Below are 24,900 nucleotides of genomic sequence, written 5' to 3' on the forward strand. Positions count from 1 at the left end.
AAATGATATTAGTGGTGTCAAAATGAACATTGTGTTGAGAGATAAAGAAAAAAAAAAGTTTTTATAATTTGAATTTTTAAAGTTTCATCTCACAGACTATAGTACAGTTTCACCACTCCTTTATCAAGGGGACACTCTGGGTGAATGGAAGTTCCTCCCAAACAACATATTTTGGACTTCTGCTATAGTGCTATTCTGTATTCTCGAATGATAATACCATCAAAGCAGCTTTGCATCAGGGAGCTAACATTAAGTTGTGATAAAAATTGTAATTAAAATGGTTTTTTTCCTGCACAGAAAATATAAAAAAATTAATATAAGCAAAAATCCACTGACAGTAGTAATATACTTACTTTATTACTGTTTATCTGATCATTTACATACAGGAAAACAAGTTTACTACAAGTAGTGAAAAAAGTGTGTTAAAACAAGTAAAAACAAAACTGATCAAGAATGAAGAGTTAAAAGGATACAATGTTAAAATGAAAAGTATCGGTAAATAAATGTTGCATTGTAATCAAATTGATTCAATAAAACGCCATAATAGCATTTAGTATCTTGTTTCATCTTGCAATAAAACATGTAAAACACATTGATTTTTCCCATTTTCTCATTTTAATCATCGACCACCGTCTGTATTACGTATGAGAAGCAATGCGAGTGAGAATTTATAATCCACGAAACAGAGAAACTCGACGGGGCAGGCATTCAAACACGAACTTCAAATCCCGCATGAATCTAAAGGTGTCAGAAGTGAGTAGTATATAATCCGATTCAATTCATAAAACGTGAGGTATTTACAAGTGACAATGTAAAAACAAATGGCAATGTAATCTGATTAGTGGATGTAATGACTCCCACCAGGTTTAACTGAAGGGGGTGCAGTAAATAACAGCTAATTATAATAACAAATATTCAAAAACTTGTTGATATTATTAAATTAACAACTTTTATGTGTTTCAACCCTTTTGAGGGATCAAATCAAATTGTCACCAAACATGAAAAATAAAGATGAATATGAAAATTTCGAATTTGCAATTTCAAATTAGTTTTATTAAACAATTTATAATTAGGTTTATACAAAATTTGGCTTTAAAACCTGAATACCTCAATGCTTTAAATTTTGCTTTTATCAAATAATTAATTTTTCACCCCAATTTTATTTTTGTCAAAAAGAACAACTATTATGTTTTTATTTGTTCAAGGGACAATATCTTAAAAGACAAGAAATGTTATTTAGTGTCAGTGTCATAAAGGTCCCATAACTATTTAATACTAAACTAGCTACAATATGTACTATATACTAGTGTACAATTTATATTGTACTGTTCTGTTTATAACTGCAAATTAATAAATTAATTATTATTTTAAGCATATACAATTTTACAAAACATTTATCTACAAATACATAAAGTACTGGTAATAAATTAAATATATAATAATTTTAATAATAAATACACCATGTTTCTTTCCCAGCTTGGCACTTCATATTTAAATAAACAGAATTTACATTTTATGTCACACTAGCAAAGACATGTTGAAAGTGACAATTTCCATTTATGTCAATGATTGATTAAACTTGAAGGAAGAAAAGATTTATATATTAATAATTAAATTTAGGATAAATACAATTGTATTTGTAAATTTATTGAATTGAATTTTATTAATTTTGAATATAAATTAAAATATTTAGTAAGGAAGTTTAATTGAAATACAATATTTTATTTTTATTTTTTTTATATTTTATTCAATCGAAACCAACAGCGATAATTACCGCCACTAACAGGTTTGATACAAACAAAGGCAGGACTGTTTAAAGAATCTTGATTGGTCCTAACATTGATCAAGGGCTTCTCTCGTCCAGTGCCCACCTTCACCAGAGTAAAGACAGATACTAGATGCAGGGGCTGCCATAAGAGTCAGAAATGCTGATTTCAAATGCCTAACGGGACCCCAACTCGGGCCATATACAGCACCCGATATTCCCAGATGGTCTCCCATCCAAGCTCTAACCTGGCCCAACGTCGCTTAACTTTGGTGATCTGACGAGAACCGGTGTTTCAACGTGGTAAAGCCATATTATATATCTGCATGTAAAGAATTGTTATGTCAAATATATTATAAAAATAAATTTAATTTGAACATTCAGAAATTTGATTTAAGCAACATATTATTTGAAAAGCACCGCTGATTTTTATTATCAATTTCTGAAATGTGCAGTATATAAATGAAGTTGATTTTTTATTCACCTTCATAAAGGAAAAAAATACAATATATTATATTGTCACTTTTGGTACAATACAACATACAAAAATGGATAAATAGATACAAATATGTTTAAAATACAGAAATATAAATTCACAATTTTACCAAAATTTCACTAAAATAACAACCACAATTCATAATAAAGTTCTTGGAAAATGTTCCCTTTACTTTCAATTCTTAGAATTTGCATTATTTTCGAGTTCCTTAAATCTTACTTCATTTCTTAATAAAAAAAAAATTAATTTTATTTTAACCTTGAATGGTGTTGTTCACCTTTTGTTTCCATGCCAATAAAATTACAATTCATTTTCAAGAAACCCCAAAGGGGCACTTAAAAACTTATTATACAATTATCTTAAATTGAATTTACATCTTTGTTAATAAATTGCTTAAAACAATTGGTAGAAATAGTTAGATTTGGCAAATATACTTATTAATTTGTTAATCATTATTTAGTACGGAGGGAATGATTATTTTGATTACATGATTGGCTAGTTCTCTAATTAATTAATTTGTCTGTGCATATATATATGATGAAGGCATTAAAGGCCCAGATGGAGGGCTGACAGTGACCTTAAGCTAGCCTAGTAATTCTTCAAGTCTTGCGCCTAGGGTGAAGATGAAATCATGTTGTTGCCGTGGCGCTGTCATGCTGGGAGTCAAGCCCACGAGTCAAGGGAAAACAGATATCATACCATGCAAGTTAAACGCCACCACAACAACGTGCTTTGTCATCAATTTTTCACGCCAAATCTACCCCTACCAGCATTCTGGCTTTCATTTGTATTATTTGAGCCAAATTCCATTTCCTCTCTCGCCACAATAATGATGGTTAAATCATTTTGTATTAATCAGTGGTAATATCCAACTGTGCATTTCTCTTTCAGTATGATATTAACATATTGTATGTTTACCGGTAATTGTGTTTACATGCAGTTTAGTAATAGAAATTAATACCAGTATTGCGCTTATATTGTATTCTGTCGACGATCCGGACAGTAATCCAAGAGGACGGTAATTAACAGTATGATGGTTATTTCGAGACACAAGCAATGGTCAGCCCACTTCTGAAAAAATACAGTCATGATAAGGCGAAAGTTAGCTATTATTGGTAATATAACTTTTGAGTGTGCTATTTATTTAGCACTTTCACCAGCTGTTACAGTTCCATTACATAAACTACCAAAAAAGATGAAAAACGTTACTCACTTCTGTAGAAAAAAAACAAAAACCATTATTATTTCACTTATAAAAACACAAATAAACGGTTTACCAAAAACCCCATGTCTGACAGACAATTTGACTCTTTTTGAAATTAATTAATACTTTATCGTTTTGATTTAGCTTTTCGGTTTTTTTTTGTATCTCCATTGAGATCCAGCCACTGATACCCACCGCTTTGTCATTTTTTTAGTAATTTGCCTTTGGATTTATATATAGGACATCTGCATATCAAGCAGGCGGTCCGAGTTCGAGTCTCTGTTGGGGCGACTTTTTCTTTAATTCTAAACCGCCCGGTGATATACTGAAATTTAATTAATTAATTTGAAATGATAAAGATAACTCGAACCGAGACTCGAACTCGAACCGAGACTCGAACTCGGACCATCTGCTTGATATGCAGTTGCCCTAACCATTAGACCACTGGGGCTTTTATGGTATTGTTCAAACTCGATTGAATAGCGACTCTTTTCATTCTCGGCGTGGTACGGCGGAACAGCACTAGTCCTCAGTTGTACTCACGCGCAACAGAGATCAAATTGATATATATATATAGAGTCGCTATCCAATCGAGTTCGAACAATACCATGAAAGCCCCAGTGGTCTAATGGTTAGGACATCTGCATATCAAGCAGGCGGTTCGAGTTCGAGTCTCGGTTGGTGCGACTTTTTCTCATTATCCCAGATTTCCTCATCTTTATCGTTTCAAATTAATTAATTAAATTTCAGTATATCACCGGGCAGTTTAAATTAATGTTCTTTGCCTGATTTGTTTATATATAAAAGTATCTCTTCGGAGATCCCGCCTCGTGAATAAAAATACTGTAAGATAAGGGCGTATCAATTTGATCTCTGGTGCGCGTGCGTACAACTGAGGACTAGTGCTGTTCCGCCGTACCACGCCGAGAATGTTAAAGAGTCGCTATCCAATCGAGTTCGAACAATACCATGAAAGTGGTCTAATGGTTAGGACATTTGCATATCAAGCAGGCGGTCCGAGTTCGAGTTTCGGTTGGGGGAACTTTTTCTCATTCTCCCAGATTTCCTCATCTTTATCGTTTCAAATTAATTAATTAAATTTCAGTATATCACCGGGCGGTTTAGAATTAATGTTCTTTGCCTGATTTGTTTATATATATATATATATATATGGAATACACTAGCACTAATGAAGAGTGATAAATGTTGTCCAAAAGCTCTGCACATTTTTTGGCTGTTTTACTTTATTGTTTGATTTTAACTTTTTGATCATTTTATTTGTATTTCCAGCAGATCCAGCGACTGATACCTACAGCATTGTCATTTTTTCAGTAATTTGCCTTTTGATATATATTATATATATATAAAAATATCAGGCAGAGAACATTCTAAACTGTCCGGTAATATACTAACATTTAATTAATTATTTGAAACGATAGAGATGAGGAAATCTGTAAGAATGAGATTCAATTGGTATTTTTCAAATGTGACTGGATAGCAACCCTCGACGTGGTATGGCGAGTCCATCAATTGTAAGCACCAGAAAATTGATATATATTACATTTTTCATCCTTGTCGTAAGAGTAGTTGATCAGTCCACATCAATTTTTTACTTTGTTGACTAGTCGATAAGTGATATTTTAAATATTCTAAACAGGATAGATGTATGTTCTTTTGCTGGTTTCTTCCCAAATATTTTTTAGACATTCTTTGTATACGTTAATACTATGTCAATAGGCCTAGATACTGTATTTTCACATGAGTAGGTGTGTACACTGGTTTGTGATGTGTCTATAAATAACAGGTATGTTAGAGTTAATTCAATAGAATACTGAAGAACTTGTTTGAACATGACTATATTGAATCGCTTTGTCCAACAATTGAAAAGAATAAACAAGCAGTAATATGACAACAAAATGAGTATATAGATCAAACAAAAAGCTTTTCTAATGGCTATTTACCTGATTATAAATAATCTTCAACTCTTTGATCAACAAAGCAGTTGACGATAACAATATCTCATGTCTCCAATAAAAACCCACCACTCAAGGGACTTGTAAATGATTCTGATGTAATTTCATTATAGACCTTGTTGAGGTTAATATTATAAGCATCTTCAAATAAGGATAATTTTTAAGAATCTCCATAAAAGCGAAAACAAATTTGTTTAGATTTCTGTGTGAATATGCAAGCTCCATAGACAATATTTAGACATCATCTCCCTTCCCCTTGGAAGTCTGGTAATGTCAAAAAATCTTTATGTGTAGGCCTAATGTGTGTTTTTCATTGTTTGGGTTGCCTATGTATTTATTACTTATTAGTATTATTTCAAAAAACAACAATTTTGTCTAAAATTTTTAAATTAACGGTCTGTGTAGACGTGGGTATTGCCTCACATCACATCTTTCAATCTTTATCTATACAAAATTACAAATAGTTACACAATTCAGTTTTATCTCAGATGAGCAGTATAATCCATTCCGGACAATAAGAAGAATACTAGCAGGGGTCAACGATAACAATACCTTGGTCAATAATTGTATACGATATCTTGTAAAATAAATACCGTGATATCTATTAGCAAGTGTAAGCAGACTGCAGCATGTCACCATCATTCTCCTTGTGGTGTTTCACAAACTTTACGCCGTAACGTTATGGTACGATCATTTTATTATCAAGTATTGGCCAATAACACAATTTCATAATGCAAAAGTAGGGGCCTGCGCATTTATGGACAATTTAGGACTTAGCCTATAAGGCAGATGTCTCTTGTCAATTCTCCACTTGGTACCCACTTTATGGAGCCTATAAGACCCATAGAAATAAGTGAAATTTGTGAAAACTATCGTTTCATTTTGCCTGAACTGTTAAACAAAACCCAATTCAACAGTTATTTTTTTTTTTTTTAAATAGGTAACTTTCGTCACTAGAATTTTAAATTCTCAATATTTATAATTGAAAATGGTAATCTTGTATTCTCGCCATTTGATTGGTTAATTACGCATCACGTGTCATTTATTAGTGCAAAATAATGAATGAAGTGGTGTGTAATTAACCAATCAAATTGGATGATAATTCAAGATGGATTAATTGAATAAAAGTATGTCATAAAACAAATATTAAATGTTCTATGTTCGTTGAATAAAAAAAAAGCATCCTACATCAATTGGATGTAACCACAAGGATTAAAATAATCTGTAAAAAGATATTGACATTGAGATACAATAACAGTGATTTACAAATGTGTAATAACCAATATGATCTGTAATCAAATAAATAATTAAAGAGGAATATTTTAGATTATTATTCTATTCAAATATTAGTTTACTGTTGGTTTTGTTGAATTCAATTATAACTATTGTTCTGGAATGAATCAAATCAAAGAGAAATTCTAATTTAAAATTCTGTGTATTAAAGTGAAATCACTTTATACTGGTATTTATATATTGATGGTGATATTTATGCAATCAATTGATACAAATTTAGTCATGAATATTAGTTTGTATTCATAATGAAGGTCATTCGCTGACGGTATAAATCTGGGGCGCACCTGAGTGAAAAAACTAAGCATAATGCAGGCTTTGTGGCTATCAAACATTTTTAATACAATTATTCTCGAGAAATTAATATTCATGTTGGCCGCAGTTTATTTGCTAAATTTTGTTTATTAATAAGACCAGAGGTTTCTTGAAACAGTGAAACCCATATCAACAAAAGTACACAAGTATTTTTATGCTTTGAGCATAAAGGACTATTATATTATACTTTTTAAGTACAAAATAGGCCTACTGATGAGTAAAACCTTTGTTAAGAAGTTCTAAACAGCGCTAAACATTTAATAATTGATTTAAACATTTTACTGATTTTAGTTTAAAAGTTTAAACAGAAAGAAATTGCCCCAGCTACATCCAGTAACAATTTTTAAAGATAGATATAATATATTCATCAATTGGATATGAGTATTTTTTGTCATCACAGGACTTGCTTAAATCAATCTTTATTAATGAAACTTAAACTTAATCAAACCAAAAGAAATTAATTAAAATAATAGTAAACAAAAACTTGAGGAATATTTTGTTTACATTTTCAGGGTATAATATCACCTGATTCTTCTATCTAACTCTTTTTTACATTACAGATAACTTGATTTATCAATCCTACATTGTGTGGGTGCTTGAAATGTCAATTGCCATTTATTTGGTGCAATCTACATTATTTATCATCTAATTGTGCTGCTCATTGTTCGTAATTTGGTCAGGTAATAGAACATAGGTACGATATCTGTTGACATTATATGATAAGATACATGGATGGAAGCGGAGCAACAAAAGGCTATTTGACATTACATATTGTTCCAGACTGCGTTATCTTCACATTTTGATACTGGTGTTAGGTCCTGAAAGAAAAGCTTTTTAAAGGGTCAAGGGGTTGTTGATTGTAGGTTCAATGTTGCTGATAACGGGTAATACAGATTGCGTTTTTCTAATACATAATTGACCCTATATACATATGGATTAGTAGGGCAATATGTCTATAAGGGCAGCATTTCATTTCCTCCAGAGATTGTGATACAAACATTTTTATAATTGATTGAATTTTATTTATTTTTAAATGTAAAAATACAAATTAATAGTCTATATCGTGCCTGCTTTACCTGGATAAACCGGCAATAGCCCTCTTACTCTGCAGAGAGGATACAATTATGAAAAGAAGAAAATCTGTTGACCACCCTATTGTTTAATGGTATTGTCATCGCCGTCCTCCAAATAGCATAATCATTTCTAATTTTTTAGTATGAATCTTATTTATTTGTCTACAATATATATTAGTGTGTATATTTTGGCGCACAAATAACTAGTTTAAATGTAGTTGAATTGTTTTATAAAAGGCATGTTTCCCCCTTTTTAACAGCAAACAGAAACGACAAAGTGTACTAAAACTACTACAAGTCTCATTTTAGGAAGTGGAGTAAATCATGTGATTGAACCCCGGACCTTGGGATTGGAATGCAAGCATGTTAATCAGCACGTCCACTGCATTTCATTTATTCTAGAACTGTTATGTTTATTTGAGTGTTACATGTTACCGGTTATTTCAAATTTGTCTTGTTTCTGCCTCTAGTAAACAGAGCAATGATAGAAATTACTTCCCGTATAAATTGTAATACATGTTTGAAGTTTTCTTTATCCACATCTGATGTACTGTGTTATCCTTTGGTGCTAAAAAGTGTAAAGGCAAGTGTTAATTGTGTTTTTTTTTATTATCTATGAACAAAGAAAAATGGATAACATTATTTTGTTCAAATAGATATTTCACATGATAAATATTCCTTTTGGGTTTTGTGATATTTTTCTCACGGTTTAGACAATTTTTAGACAAAGTAAAGAGATTTACAAAAGAGTATATACAATAAGAAGTTAGGTTACATAAAAGCAATAATATTGATAGGCATTGTTGCTTAATATCAATATGCCTAATAGTCATAAACTATAATTTAGACATTTACAACCAGATTAAAAAAAAAACAAAATGTATGTGAATTTATATATATTATATTATACAAAAATCAGCAAAGGCTAAATGAATTGCATTCATAGACAAAATTATGTACAACATAGAAAAAGTAACAATGATGTGCCATGGAAAACCAACCTGTAATCTATACATCAATAATATAATATTCAGACTGTTCAATAAAAACTATTGCTAAAAATTTTGACTTGATGTAAATGAATAAAGCTTAAAATAATAGTAAAAGCATCAATACAACTAGATGAATGCTTTGCATTTAAGCATTATTAATTTTAATTTTTCTGGACAACTATTATTACATTCACACTGAAAATAAACAACAAATTAAGTTTAGCGCAATCACATTCATCTAATGTAATTCAATGTCAAATGTCAGACAGATATTTAAGCAGTTTTCTTCTCATCACTGTTGGAAATCAGGTTAGGTAGAGTTCAGGTGTTCTAACCTTATTTGCCTTCCAGACATATTTTCCATCACGATAAAATAATTTACATCATATTGTTAACTGCTTAGATTAAGCTTTTTCATTTTCAGAAGTAATTTTATCCGAGTTTTAACAGTAGCCCAATAACCTAGATATTAATGGGTAAATTCTTGTATAAAATAGTACATGGTCACATGATCTGATCACATGACTAACAATGCATTTATTACTAAATCATTCGCATATAGATTTCCGGCCGTCAATGGGATGGAACGTCCAGCTGAGTTAGATGGCCATCTGGTTATATACAGAATTGGGTTAAATAAATAACCTAGATTCTCAAACACTTGGATAGCTTTTCAACAGTAAGACAAAAACGTGAAAGATAAAAGGAAGAAAAAACAAGGGTGCATCAAAGTAGATAATTTATAAAGGTGGAAGTTCAATAGAAGAATGTGTCCAGAGCAGAGGGGGGTAACTGGCAGGGTTAATTCATCAATAGCTTGTGAATAGCGCAGAAACTAGGGCAGGGAGCGAACAGCATGGAAAATCTTTGCAATACGAAGTAAACAGCTGTGATCTGTGATCTCATTCGTCGAGTGTTTCTTCATTTCTAATTGACTGGCTGTTTCAAAAAACTTTAGATCATTCAGCACATAGCGTGTGTTTAGATATCTTTGTAACTAAATGAAGCTAAACAAAATAAAACTATTGGTACAAACATGAACAAATTTTCAAAAAGATTATTGGATAGGTGGCCTACTTAAAAAGTGACATGCAACATAGGTGAGGTGGCTAGTGTAATTACTCACAATACAGCTACATTTATCTATTGAATCAGATGTGTATTCATATTTAAATCAAGTAACAAAAATAAATGCTTTGATTTTATCTGAAAGCTCGAACTTTAATTTACTTAATTAATTAATAAAGCTCATCATTGATCCTTCATCTCATGGACAACTATCCACTAGGACAATTACATTGCAATTATCCCAGGTATAACTATCTGCTTGGACATTACCCAAGGAAAACTATCCTCTAGGACATAAATTAAGGATAAATGTCCCCTAGGACATTATCCCATGATAACTATCACCTGGACTTTACCCAGGATAACTATCTCATATAGGATAATATCCAAGGATTGCAATGCCCTTAGGGAATTACCCAAGGATACCTGTCCCCTAGAACATTATCCCCTGTCCCAGGATAACTATCGCTAGGACCATGCAATTACCCCAGGTATACCTATCCCCTTAGGACATTACCTAAGGTTAACTATCCCTTAAGACATTACCCAAGTTAACTATCCCCTAGGACATCAATCTGGGATAACTATACTTTAGGACATTACCCAGGATAACCATCCCTTAAGGAAATTAACATAAGATAACTTTCTCCTAGGACATTACCACAGGATAACTATCTCCTTATGACTTTACTCAGGATAACTATCTCCTTAGGACATTATCCCAGGATTACTACCCACTTAGGAAAATACACAAGGATAACTATCCCCTAGAACATTACCCCAGGATTACCAGGCATATCGCCTTAGGACATTACCCAGGGATAACTATCCCCTACGACATTACTCCAGGATTACCAGGCATATCCCTTTGGGACATTTAATTACCCAAGGATAACTATCCCCTACAACACTATCCCTTATCCCAGGATAACTATTGCTAGGTTATTTACCTTGCAATTACCCCAGGTATACCTATCCCCTTACCCAAGGTTAACTATCCCCTAGGACATTACCCAAGGTTAACTATCCCCTAGGACATTACCCAAGGTTAACTATCCCCTAGGACATTACGGAAGGATAACTATCCCCTAGGACATTACGGAAGGATAACTATCCTCTAGGACATTACCCAAGGTTAACTATCCCCTAGGACATTACCCAAGGTTAACTATCCCCTAGGACATTACGGAAGGATAACTATTCCCTACGACTTAACCCAAGGTTAACTATCCCCTAGGACATTACCCAAGGTTAACTATCCTCTAGGACATTACCCAAGGTTAACTATCCCCTAGGACATTACCCAAGGTTAACTATCCCCTAGGACATTACGGAAGGATAACTATTCCCTACGACTTAACCCAAGGTTAACTATCCCCTACGACATTACCCAAGGTTAACTATCCCCTAGGACATTACCCAAGGTTAACTATCCCCTAGGACATTACGGAAGGATAACTATTCCCTACGACTTAACCCAAGGTTAACTATCCCCTAGGACATTACCCAAGGTTAACTATCCCCTAGGACATTACGGAAGGATAACTATTCCCTACGACTTAACCCAAGGTTAACTATCCCCTAGGACATTACCCAAGGTTAACTATCCCCTAGGACATTACACAAGGTTAACTATCCCCTAGGACATTACGCAAGGTTAACTATCCCCTAGGAAATTACCCCAGGTATAACTATCCTCTTAGGACATTACACAAGGTTAACTATCCCCTAGGACATTACACAAGGTTAACTATCCCCTAGGACATTACACAAGGTTAACTATCCCCTAGGACATTACGCAAGGTTAACTATCCCCTAGGACATTACCCCAGGTATAACTATCCTCTTAAGACATTACACAAGGTTAACTATCCCCTAGGACATTACACAAGGTTAACTATCCCCTAGGACATTACGCAAGGTTAACTATCCCCTAGGACATTACGCAAGGTTAACTATCCCCTAGGAAATTACCCCAGGTATAACTATCCTCTTAGGACATTACACAAGGTTAACTATCCCCTAGGACATTACGCAAGGTTAACTATCCCCTAGGACATTACGCAAGGTTAACTATCCCCTAGGACATTAATTACCCCAGGTATAACTATCCTCTTAGGACATTACACAAGGTTAACTATCCCCTAGGACATTACGCAAGGTTAACTATCCCCTAGGACATTACCCCAGGTATAACTATCCCCTAGGACATTCCGCAAGATATAACTATCCCCTTAGGATATTACGCGGGCCCAGGTATAACTATCCACTTAGGACATTAAGCAAGGTTAACTATCCACTTATGACATTACGCAAGGTTAACTATCCCCTAGGACATTACGCAAGGTATAACTATCCCCTTAGGATATTACACAAGGTTGACTATCCTCTAGGACATTACGCATGGTTAACTATTCCGTAGGACATTACGCAAGGTTAACTATCCCCTAGGACATTACGCAAGGTTAACTATCTCCTAGGACATTATGCAAGGTTAACTATCTCATAGGACATTATCCCAGGTATAACTACCCCTTAGGACATTACCCCAGGTATAACTATCCCCTAGGACATTACGGAAGGATAACTATCCCCTAGGACATTACCCAAGGCTAACTATCCTCCTATCCCACCATTCCAGGATAATTATACCATGGCATTTTCCCCAGGATAAACTATCTCTTAGGACTTTTACTCCAGGATAACTATCCTTTAGGACATTTTCCCCAGGATAACCATTCCTTAGGACAATTACCACTGGATAACTATCTTCTAGGACATTTACCCAAAGATTACTATCCCTTGGGACAATTACCCAAGTATTACTATCCCAAAGACAATTAACCAGGATAACTGTACCTGGACAACTGCTTCAGAACAATTACTCCCACCAACAAAAACTGCCAAACTAACTGTTCAAGGATAGTTGTTCTGTATCGTAGCCAGCATGAGGAAGACGAGTTTCAACACCCACCCCAATTCCCCAGCACAGATCGTCATATTTTATATTAATAATTATATTTACTTTGCTTCGTCTGTTTTTTTAACCTCTTGCTACAGCCTTGTTGTTATTGTCTGGTTTTGTTCTTGGGAGTTAAGAGTTAACTGTTCATAGGAAACTGTACAGCTGGTTGTCTTGACAGTAAATCTACATGACATAGGCCTACTATGTAAATGTTTGAAAACCTGGATAGAAAATATTGGGATAGGAGATAGTTAAGAACGAACATTAGAAAAAAAAAATATCTTTCCACAATAAAACGTTTAAATGAAATGATAAGGTAAACTGATAATATAATACTATCAAATCAATATTTTCCTGTACCATGTATTTGTGATATCATTTATTAAACTTACTATGTAAACCTCTTTCTTATTAATATCATAACTCTAACATAAATAAGATAAGTAATAGGAGATAAAACATTTTTACAGTACTCTTTTATAGCCAATTGTCCAACTACTATATGATTGAAATATGTAAGATAAAATCAATTTAACTTGAGTTGCATGGATTAAACCATATTAGATATAAAATAAATAAAACAATAAATTAAAGTAACATCTACTGTATCTAACTTATTATTTAAGTTGGCCTAAAAAACTATAAATCTGTACTTTTGTAATTCCAGTATTTTGTTAATGCTAAACTTTCTATTATAGTGCATCTTATCTTTTTCTCATAGGGACAATTGTTAACAATATTTGATCATTTATGCCTAATTAATATAAATGTACTTGTCAATATTTTTATCTTTAGTAATACAACAATCATTTCACAAATTAGAAATGCTTATCTTGCTATTATGGTCATAGTAATCTTGCAACACTGGCTTATTTATCTATGGCAATGGCTATAATATTATCTCAAAATACTGGTTATTTTTATCTTTGTCAATTCCGGCCGTTAGTTCAGTCTGACCACTTCAAACTTACACTGAACAAAGGTTGTTTAATAAAATCATCACGAGGTATCAAAACAGATTTGTTTTGCATATATCTTAACACACCTGAGTGTATCCTTGGCATTTGATTGGTTAATTTTGTACAAAGAGAGTGCAATGTCGTTATTTGCTAGTACTACAATTTCGTTCGTACGTTTATTTTTGCTACATAGTGAGCAACCATATGAGATGACACTAGACTGTTGTTGATTGATCATGTTCAATGAACCTGTATTGTGCGCCGTCTATAATTGTTCCGTGTCCAAAATTGACCACTAACTGCCTTTTTAAATTGTTTAAATCTCGTTAAAAGTAGTGTTTTATAAAACAAATGTTTCATATTCGTGCAATGGAACAAATAATTTCATTCAGTGAAAGATGATAATTGGTTATCCGCACTTGGCGGATAACCCCTTGTTATTGTCAGGATCTTTTTTTTTTTTTTTTTCGATATTCTTCTTTCTTTCCCCGAATTTTGTTCGCAGCATATCTCTAATTCTGGCCAACATAAGATTGTATAACTTTGTCATAAGATTGACCTATAGCTGTAGATGTGCAGCCAAGCTTTTCGACGATTTTGGAGTTGCGCAGCGTAAGTTACGCGCGATTTAATGAATTTCAATGATTGATCATATATTGAAAACCAAAAGTCATTTTTTATTGAAACTTCGTGAAAGTTTAAGTTATAGCAAGGGCAAACTTTCTATGGATTAAAAATGGCATGGTTCACAGAAAGTTACGCGCGCATGCGCGTTTAAAATTTCGAAATATGAAAATTTAATTTCTAATCAACTTTCTACGCGTTTCAGGTCATTTTAAGCATTTCAAAAATTCCCACGCGTGCGCAATTTTCTTACGCGCGCGTGCGCATGTAGCGCAATAATATAATTTTTTCGTGTAATTTATGTTTTTCCAGTCTTTTCTAGTAATTTTACCAACTTTTAAACAATTTCGACTTAAAATTACGTCATACGAGCACGTGGAATTGGATAATTTGCGTGCGTTTTTGATGAAAAAGTTTGAAAATTTGTCAAAATTATGCCTTTTTTAAACAGTCATAAATTCTAAACTACATGGTAAAATTTATTTTTTATTACATATTTTGGAAGTTGATGAGTTGTAGATATAGAATCATGCATCGATATGGCTAACTGGACATTGACGTCATCGTATGGCCACTCGAATATAAAATAGCAAATTTTTGTCTCTTTCGTTATAGCTCATCACATTTAATAGAGCGCATCTCTACTTATCCTTATTCCATTTTCCCCCATTTTTTATATTGTCTAGGCCAATCAATTATCTTTCGCATGATATATCGTTTATTAAATTGTGATGACGTCATAATGTCAAAAAGCGTCAATAACTTTGGTCACTTATTTTCACCTATTCTGCATTGTATGTAGTACGTATACAGTGTATAGTGTATACCGTATATACTTAGACGTGACGCAAAATAGAGAGCGCACTAACATTTTTTCAATGGCATAATCGTTATACTGTGCGCAATTTTCTAACGTATTACGTGCGCGTGGCCTTTGCGCTGCGGATAACCTAACTCGTCCGTAGTGACGAGTTCAAGTCTAGTTTGTTCTATTTTTACCCAGCTTTACCTCATGAAAATCTGGATAAAATTATTTCTACTATTGCACTCATAACATTAATTAATTGTATATTCTGTTTAGCTCTCTAGATGTATAAATGTTATATGGTGTTGTAAAAAGATGCGAGCATCAATCAAATAACCGTTACTTCGTACACACAGTGATAACCGCTTAAGATGACATTTAATTAATACATGATCAATTCGGTGTTTTTCATTTTTATTAGCTTATTTAATTAATAGTTCCATCTTTCCTGAAAAAGGAGATAATTCAGAAACAATATTTAATCGATTATTTGTTTCTTGGCATTTTAATACATGATCAATTCGGTGTTTTTATTTTTTATTAGCTTATTTAATTACTAGTTCCATCTTTCCTGAAAATGGAGATAATTCAGAAACAATATTTAATCGATTATTTGTTTCGCAGCAGAAACTGGACCTGGCCTTTTATTATTGAGGCCAGGTGAAGTACATTATGATTCTCGTCAACAATTGATGTTGATAAACTTTCATCACAAGAATTTAATTGTATGCAGCTTTGGTTGTGCGGCAACTTAACCAGGTCTAGACAAAGTTAGGCCTACACTTTTAGATTAGTTAGCATTACGAAAGAATATTAAGAAAAAGAAAAATTGTTTATTTTACCATGGCCTATGGTAGACCATCTTTTTTTTCATAGCAGCAATCGGTCAATTGACTTTTATGGTTCCTTGAAAGTCACCAGATGATTTTGCCCTATAAACAACAGAAACAAATAAATAGGAAAGATATGATTTAATTATACTATTATCAATCTAAATTGGGTGTTTGTATTTGAATCATTCTTATCATGTGTATTGTGTAGGCGTTGAATAGAACGCATCTGTCAAATTTGTTTACATTCGGTGTATAATAATAATTATATGAATTTAAAAAGCTCTATACAAATTTTGTGTTTTGTTGTGTTCTATAATAATTGATTACCTGGTGGAATTCACCAGGTAAAAACAGTACGGCTCTATAAGCCATCTCTGTAAAAGTTTAATAAAAAGTAATATTATTGTCGACACTAAATTTCATTGCTCTACATTAAGCAGGTTGTAACTCCCTGCATTAAGTAAAGTCAGCCAACAGAATGTTTCCTTAAACAGCTTCAGAAAAAAAGTTAATATATGCAAGTTTGGGTAAAACCCTTGTCCAGCACTACTTCATCACCCCTGTTTAAATTACAGGACAATTATTTTAATAATAAAGGTATAAAGTCAAGAAACTATAAAAAGTAAAACTAAATTAATCAATTAAAATTATTTGTAATCAGAGGCATTCCAACATCCAGGTCCATAGCCACCATGGTTGGAGAGATTTTACCCTGACAACTTTTTTCAGAAGCCTTTGACAACCCTATAGTCCACACAGACATTTTTCCCTTTTCTAGCGATCACCGCGATTTGGCGATATGCAGTAGAAAAGGAGCTTTTATTAATTATTTGATTTTCATAAACATGCAGTTAACATACAAATATGAGCTGGATAGTAAAGAAATTAACATATAAGAAAATTGTTAGGAGAACAATTTAAAAAGGCCTATTTGTATTTCTTACGGAAAATTTTAGGCATGTCAATTGACTTCCTCCTGATCATTACATAAACCTTGCCATAGAATATAAGTATTGAAAGTAACAGATTAATTGTTAATTTGTAAACAAATGTTCTCCATCTATCTGATGACTTTAAACTTGTTAACTTTGAAAGTGAATGACCTTGAGGTGACCTTCAAGCTTAAGTGTCCAGTAGATGGTCAACTTTACTGTGTATGATTATTAGATATGAGTTAATTTCAAGGCAATCCCTCTAGGTTCTTTATAGAGCTTAAAGCTCAGGTACAGGCATGAATTTTAAATATAATATCTGGTTAATTGTACATAAATCAAATATTTGTAACAGAAATCGAGACGAAAAAACATGAATTTCCCTTAATATGGTCAAATACAAAATTTGGCAAAATTCCTCCATAAAAACCAGGAAGACTTTTTTTCAGTAGTTAGGTAGTTAACCTAATGTAATAACATGTCTGGTGACTCCCTAGATGGTGAAAAAAGATGGTGGATATACGGTGGATAATTTTTGCTATAGCATGAAAATAAAAATCTGAAGTTGAATAAAAATATCAGAAATGTAATATTCAAGTTATATTACCTATATTTAGTCATCTGATAACATTTTTTACCACACTGTTTATTTTCCATAGCTTTTTAAAATGCCTCTCTATTTACAAAATTTGTGTACAAAAGAATAGAGATTTTACTGTGTAATTTGAACTATCCCCCCACTGATAAGAAAGTGCTTATTTTCAAAAAGCTCGTGTAACACAAATAAAATCCCAAAAATTATGAAACATAGGGGAAACTATAGATCGATAATTATTGGAATGTAAGATCAATAGAAATTTTTTGCCCGCACCTGGCCTTAAAAACATAATCTTTATCCTCATAGACATATAATTGACCATTTATAACATACTTCTGGACAGGAGCTATAAATGTGTCAAGAACCTTGTTTTTCACATCTAGTTTTAATTTTTTGTTGAGCCAAAAAACATAGAAAAACTGATGGAATCTGATTTATAACAGTTTATAACAGGATTTGAACATAAAATGATAATTATTCTTCGCAAAAATAATATGAAAAAAACTGCAAAATTAATAACTTCTACTTTGACAGGACATTGGCACCTTTAAATTATTATAATTAAAGTCCCCTTCCCTACGTTTTTGAGATCTAATAAAAGGTCACAAACTACATTTAATGTAAAACTAAATACTATATGGTCCTATTGCGATAACTTTTTAAATTTAAAAATATGAAAAATATAGTTGATTCTAATAATTTTAGCGGCCCGCTATAAATTCCAACATGCATTGCGCGCGGATTGATAAGGAATGACCTGGTTTAATGTTTTTAAAGTAATATATCTGCATTATTTTTACAAATCGTCAACAATGTTAGGGAATGGGTCTTTAACATTATTAATAAGTGACATTAATTCTTTTTTTTGCTGGATTTAAGGGGACTTTTGTGCAATGGTCTTTTGTTCAAACAAATAAATATTAATAATTAACTAGAAATAACATAGAGGTAATTCATAATATAACAATTAAAGAAAATTTTTTAATTAAAAATGAATAGATAAAGTAAAGCTAATTAACTTAAAGAATGTTGATGATAAGGGTTGATTTAGTTTCAAATACAACATGTGTAATTACCATTTCAAGTACACAGCAACTTATGAAAGCGGATTCATAAATTTGATATAAATACAAGCTGTTTTGTTGAAATAATATGACTAAGTACACAAAGACCTATAGAACAATAGCTGGTGTAATTCATAATATAGAATCGAGTACTATTGATTCTGTTATTAATATAAAAATAATTCAATATCAGGGATATTAAAAATTCTTGTGTAACAGGGATACGAAGGAATGATAGTAGCAGTTAGAAGCACAACAACGTTCAGCCACTAACGTTTCACCTGGTTTAATTTGAATCCTCAACAAAAGTGCAACGGAGGAAGATTTTCTAAACAATAGAAATGAGTTTCAAACAATCTTTAACTTTAATGCGTTTTTATTTGAAAGAATAATTTCATTTCAACCTTGTGAGATTGTGTTGTGTGGTCATAAAGTAAGTTAATAGAAGAGTTTGTTTGTTCTGTCTTTATGCTATGAGCGAACGATACAATGCGACAGACAATAATTATCAGTAGGCCGGCAGGTGTCATGCTATTGTGAATACCTATCAATTGCTTTTCATCTTCAACAATAAAGAAAAGATGATTAAATGATAATAAGCTGGTAAATTTCTAAAGAAACTAGATTCAAAAACAGACAAGAGACAATTGCAAAATAAATACACACAGTCATGATTTTTTGATTAATGCGAAGCAAGCTTTACCAGTTGCCAGCATCTGCCTGTGCACCCACGCTCACACTCCTTATTGTTGATAAACCAAGTTCATCACTAGTCCACAATACTCAAAAGATAAAATCTGCATCTGACCGAGTGATTCCGGTCTCATCCTCGAAAAAAAGAACAAAATACAGACGAATAGATCTTGAAGCTCCTACGTCGTATCTGGAGATCAACTCGTAAGCGCGATAACAAAACATGAATGCGCAATACAGGTGATGAGCCAAGACGGATGAAGAAAAGATTATCTACCCCATAATTATCCTACATAAATCTCAACTTGGATTTAATGGGTTTTTATACAAAATGCAAGCATATACTAAAAAGAGCATTCAATATTCTATTGTGTTATATACTTCCATTCAATATTAAATAGATATCATGAAAATGTTACTTGCCTGATGGGGTGTACTAGTTAATAATGTGTAATAAATTGCCATAAATCAAACAAAAAAAACTAAATATTGACAGTACCTAATATTCACAATGATAAATCACTTAAAATCTATAATCCCATGCTTCACTTTAGATAAATATTTTCTAATATCCAGAGTCTTTAATAGCAATGAAAAAGTTTAAATCAATATACAAAGTTAATCATACTACGGTTAGCACGATTTTACTACGTTTGTTTAAATTAGAATTGTGTATTAATACATTTTGTTATATAACTTTTAACTTCAAATTCTGCTGCTAAAAAATGAGCAAATACAGTAATTTATCCTCAAATTCATCATGTAGTATATTTTTTAAATGTTCAATTTAACAGAACTATGGGTTATTTTAGACATACTGAATATCACTGACTATAATAATATCACACTCACTCACTAAAATACCATATTTTTTAAAGCCTCTAGACTATTTTGCCAAACTAATTTGTAAACACAAAACACCATGTTATGATAAACATAGGCCTATTGCAAGAACTGTATATTTACATGAATTATACTTATTACTTTCTAACAAAATTTATTTAAAAATAAATGTTAACCTTATTCTATAATTTTAAAATCATAAACATAACATATATTTAAAACGTAGGTTTGAGTTCAACCAAGACAAATGAAAAAAACCTTGTAAACACAATCAAAGAATATAAATAGGTAAAGAATCAACAGTACGCGCTGTTATATATAGAAGGATAGGAAACGCGGACGTGCTTTCATGGACGCGTAAGAATCCAGCAGCCGAACGACGGCGGGCTCTAGATATGGTTCCCGTCTAATTCCACGTTTGGATGGATCGTGATGATCTGATGTGTTCTCGCGTCTGTGCTCTACTAATTTTGATATTATTAATATTTTGATAATCATTTTGATAAATAATCATCCTTTGCATTTTTATAGATAGTTTTACCTTACCCACGCCTGAAGGTGGCGCATTTCTTCTAGCCAAAAAGAAGTGCGCCACCTTCAGGCGTAGGCAAATAGTAACCCGGATGTGGTTTACGCCGCCAACGGAACTGTTGTATCTTCTCCTTTTATTATCTTTGACACAATGGCCAAAAAGTTGTCATTCTTGTGTTTCACTATACCTTTATTACTGTTGACTTTATACTGCATACACAAAGTACTTCAACTGTGTTGTGATTGGCTGGAACATCCATAGTTACTGAATCTGAACATGCTGAAAAAAAAGGGAAAACAATTATGAAAAACATTAAATTTAATACTATACGTAATAAGGAAATGTAGGTTTTGGCTCCTACAGTACCGCCTTCAATGGTAGCTCCCTTACACAACATAATTAGGGCTTTAAAATCATACAATAAAAAAGAGAGTACATATTTTGCATAGATGACTCCAAATGTAAAAATATTACTTATTAGAGGTAAAAATGGTATATAAAAATAAATTATAAATAAATTATAGTGGAAAAATGTTTAAATTCTCTTTAATTTGCCGCATTAAATGAAGCATTTTAAAAAGTTCTAATGTAACTTGAATTGATAATGAATAAGGTTTTCATGGGTATTTTAAACAGAAAACTTTTTAGTTTTTTACTTAAAATTACATAAATCAGAATCTACATTTGTTTTGATTGTGTATCTTCTGTATTGCTTGGTGTGTATTACTTGATATACTAACAATAAAGTAAAAAGTATCAATACAGATATCTCTATGTCCAGATTTAATTAAAAAGTCATTCCACAATACTCAAGGATTTAAATACAAGATTCAAAATAGGGCAGACCTTATTTAAATTTTAATTTCCTATCATATATCTACTGTTATTGATGCAATCCATTCAATAAACACAGTAAGCAATTACAAGGTATTGTTCCTATACATAGTCTAAAAACTCATTTGTGCTGCCATTGTCTGCAATGAATAGGCCCTATTATTTCTGCCAGCAGATGTGTAAGTAAAGTGTTCTTGATAACAATGGAAGTCTATAGAAAGCTAAGTGGCACTGAAAAGACTTGTAGGCCATGTTGACAGAGCTCTTTTTGTAGTGTATTGATTGAATTTAGCCAAGGTTTATGTTGACTTCTTCTTGTGGCCTACATAGTTTATGTTCACTAGGCATACTAGCATACAAGCCAATAAATTATCCATCTCTCCCTATTGAATCAACTTTATTATATTACAATTTTCTCTAGCCTGCATGGTCTCATGTTTAAAAACTGTGTATTTAATTTTTAAAATAAAATAATAAGTCGATTAAACATGGCTTTCTTTCATTGACATTCTTTGTGAAAAACTAAAAATTATTCAAACCTAGACTTGTAACAAGTCTCTAGTTCTTTTATGCCATACCACAAGTATAAGTTTTGATTTGTTTTCCCAACCAGGTGATTCCAGCTCCACTGTAGTTATGACATGTCATTTGTGCCAAAAAGTTTCAATCAATCACAGTCTAGAATCTAGATTAGCTAGGGAACAATTTACTGGCTAGCTAAATGATTAAATAAGGTAATTTATAGAGTGCATAAATAGTATGAAATTTGTTTGGTTATCCAATCTAATCTAAATTATGATTCTTATCCATTAATGTCACATGAATGTCAATATATTCTAAATATGTTATTGTTGAATTTTGTGTATTGTATCTGTTCTGAGATCCCAAAATTACTGCATTTGCTGGATGGATCACCTTCATTAAATATGGTTAAAAAAAAAAAATTGTTTATTGATGGGGGAAGGGTTAGACTCAATTTTCATAATTTCATTTCATTTCATAATAACATTTATTTCCTTCATAATATACAAAATAAATAATATAATACACAAAATTCATGACGAGAAGAAAGATGCAGGGTCTATGGAGGGCTAGGTTCTGGTGATTCTAGTTTACTTGCATATTTTATGAAAGAATTTGTTGTGAAAAGTTGGCCTTTTTCTCCCATACACATGTATTCTGCACTCAGCAATCACACTTAAATGAGATATTTTCCTTAAGTACAAAATACATAAAGTATATTCATTTAGGTAGAAGATTTTTATTTATTTTAAGGGCAAGTGTTTCCCTTAGCCTAAGTGTGAATGGTGAATACGGCCACTGGATGAGCCAGCCCGAGTCTGGGATATCAATTTGATCTATTGGCCCATCCACAATCTATAAAAATAATTGTAATTGTTTGTAACTACTGTGGAGTAACTTTGCGTCAGGGTGTTGAGTATTGGTCAGATGTTTTGCCCTACTGTGACATAATTTGTACTTATACAGCTTGGTGATCAAGAAGTATGAAACCCAATACTAGTGTCTGGAGGTTGTGGGTTGAGTTCCACTCAGGAATTAAGAATAGTATTCTCAATATACTTAGTATAAAGTACAAATTACGTCAGAGTAGGGCAAGCATCTGACCAATTATAAAAATAATTCAAATATAATGAGCAACTTGCTATATTTTTTAAATTTATCAATAATATTTTAATACAGAATTATGAATAATGACAATATGTGTGCATTTGATTAATTAGATAATTTTTTTTCAAATACTTTTCGCATGTTATTGTAATTCAATGTATATAAAAGTGTTTTGAAATATGGTTTGCATGAATAGAATACTAAACACCGCAACAAAGGAATTTTACTCCAAAAATGTATTGTAATGCAACCAACCATATTGAATGAATAAATCATATTTCAGTGATTTAAGTGATTTTAAGACAATAACAGTGGAAAAAAAATATATATAATTATTTTATTGCTTAATTATATACAGTATACATATTGGATATTTTCATATTTTGAAATGACAGAAGAAACCATATGTTAGTAAGCTTCATTCATATGTGCATACACTTTTTTTAATAAAGTATCTAGTAAATTTAGTTTGGGGACTCTAATTAAATTTCCTTTTTGTATTCTTGTTTTGTTTGTACAAATTAAAATTGTCAAGTCAAGAGAGTACTGTAAGCCCCTCATATGGAAGGGTTAATGAGCTCAAGTACTGTAATCAAGCCTACAACATGAATGGAGATACGAGTGGTAACGGTAAGCAGAAAACCGCACAGCGTCCTACGTAGAATCATGGACTCCATGGTAGAATCTGTATCTATCCTCAGCCGAAACCACCCGTTCGCTCCATGCTTTGTGTAAATGGTCATAAGGAATAACACAGATTCTACCGCTCGTCTGTGTAAACTGGCTTTCATTATTATTTTTTTCCCAGGCAGGCTGTCAAAAATGGCAATGTGAAGGTAGATTAAGTGTGCACTTTCAGACCATCATGAGGTTTATCATGCTTCAGACCTAGCCTAAACCAACAATCAGTTGCTGCAGGGCTACCATACTAATAACATGTAAGTGAACTAGAATGATTGGACAATATGGGCGATTTGTCAATACTTACATGTGATACCAAAACTTTACCACGTGTTTTTACTAAGTTCAACTTGACGAAAACCTTAAAATATACATTTTCAAATTGTGAAACATTCGCGGATTTTGGTCTGACTATCTACCATCTTTGTTTGTTTTAATTAGCCTAGATGTATCGACCAATCAATCGAGCTTATTTTCAACAGGTTGAGCTAATGGGAAATTTTACAAAGGTGTCAGTCAATTAAGCCTATACAATACATAGTCATTACTTAGGTCACTTTAACCAATTAACTATACGTTTACTGCTGGTAGGCGGAGTTTATTTTCTGTTGTTGGTAACGCGATCATTGATTGGTTAAACACGACCTTGAATACTTGAACATTGGCGGGCCACCCCCTGATTTCCATAATATATACATTCCTATCTCAGTTGTACTCTTTGAACTTTACCGA

General features: G+C 32.3%; 1 long non-coding RNA gene and 1 pseudogene across 1 annotated transcript; both read right to left on the bottom strand.

The window, feature by feature from the left end:
• Positions 1–1,964: 1,964 nt before the first annotated feature.
• LOC140050565 (5S ribosomal RNA) lies at positions 1,965–2,082 on the bottom strand (annotated as a pseudogene).
• Positions 2,083–16,264: 14,182 nt separating this feature from the next.
• LOC140049616 (uncharacterized) lies at positions 16,265–24,586 on the bottom strand. Its single transcript, XR_011845320.1, has 3 exons — positions 24,476–24,586; positions 21,212–21,303; positions 16,265–16,461 (listed from the first exon to the last, which is right to left on the bottom strand). It is a non-coding gene; the product is annotated as an uncharacterized lncRNA (long non-coding RNA).
• Positions 24,587–24,900: the final 314 nt, after the last annotated feature.

The sequence above is a fragment of the Antedon mediterranea genome, chromosome 5, assembly GCF_964355755.1.
Source record: "Antedon mediterranea chromosome 5, ecAntMedi1.1, whole genome shotgun sequence".
Classification (NCBI taxonomy): Eukaryota; Metazoa; Echinodermata; class Crinoidea; order Comatulida; family Antedonidae; genus Antedon; species Antedon mediterranea.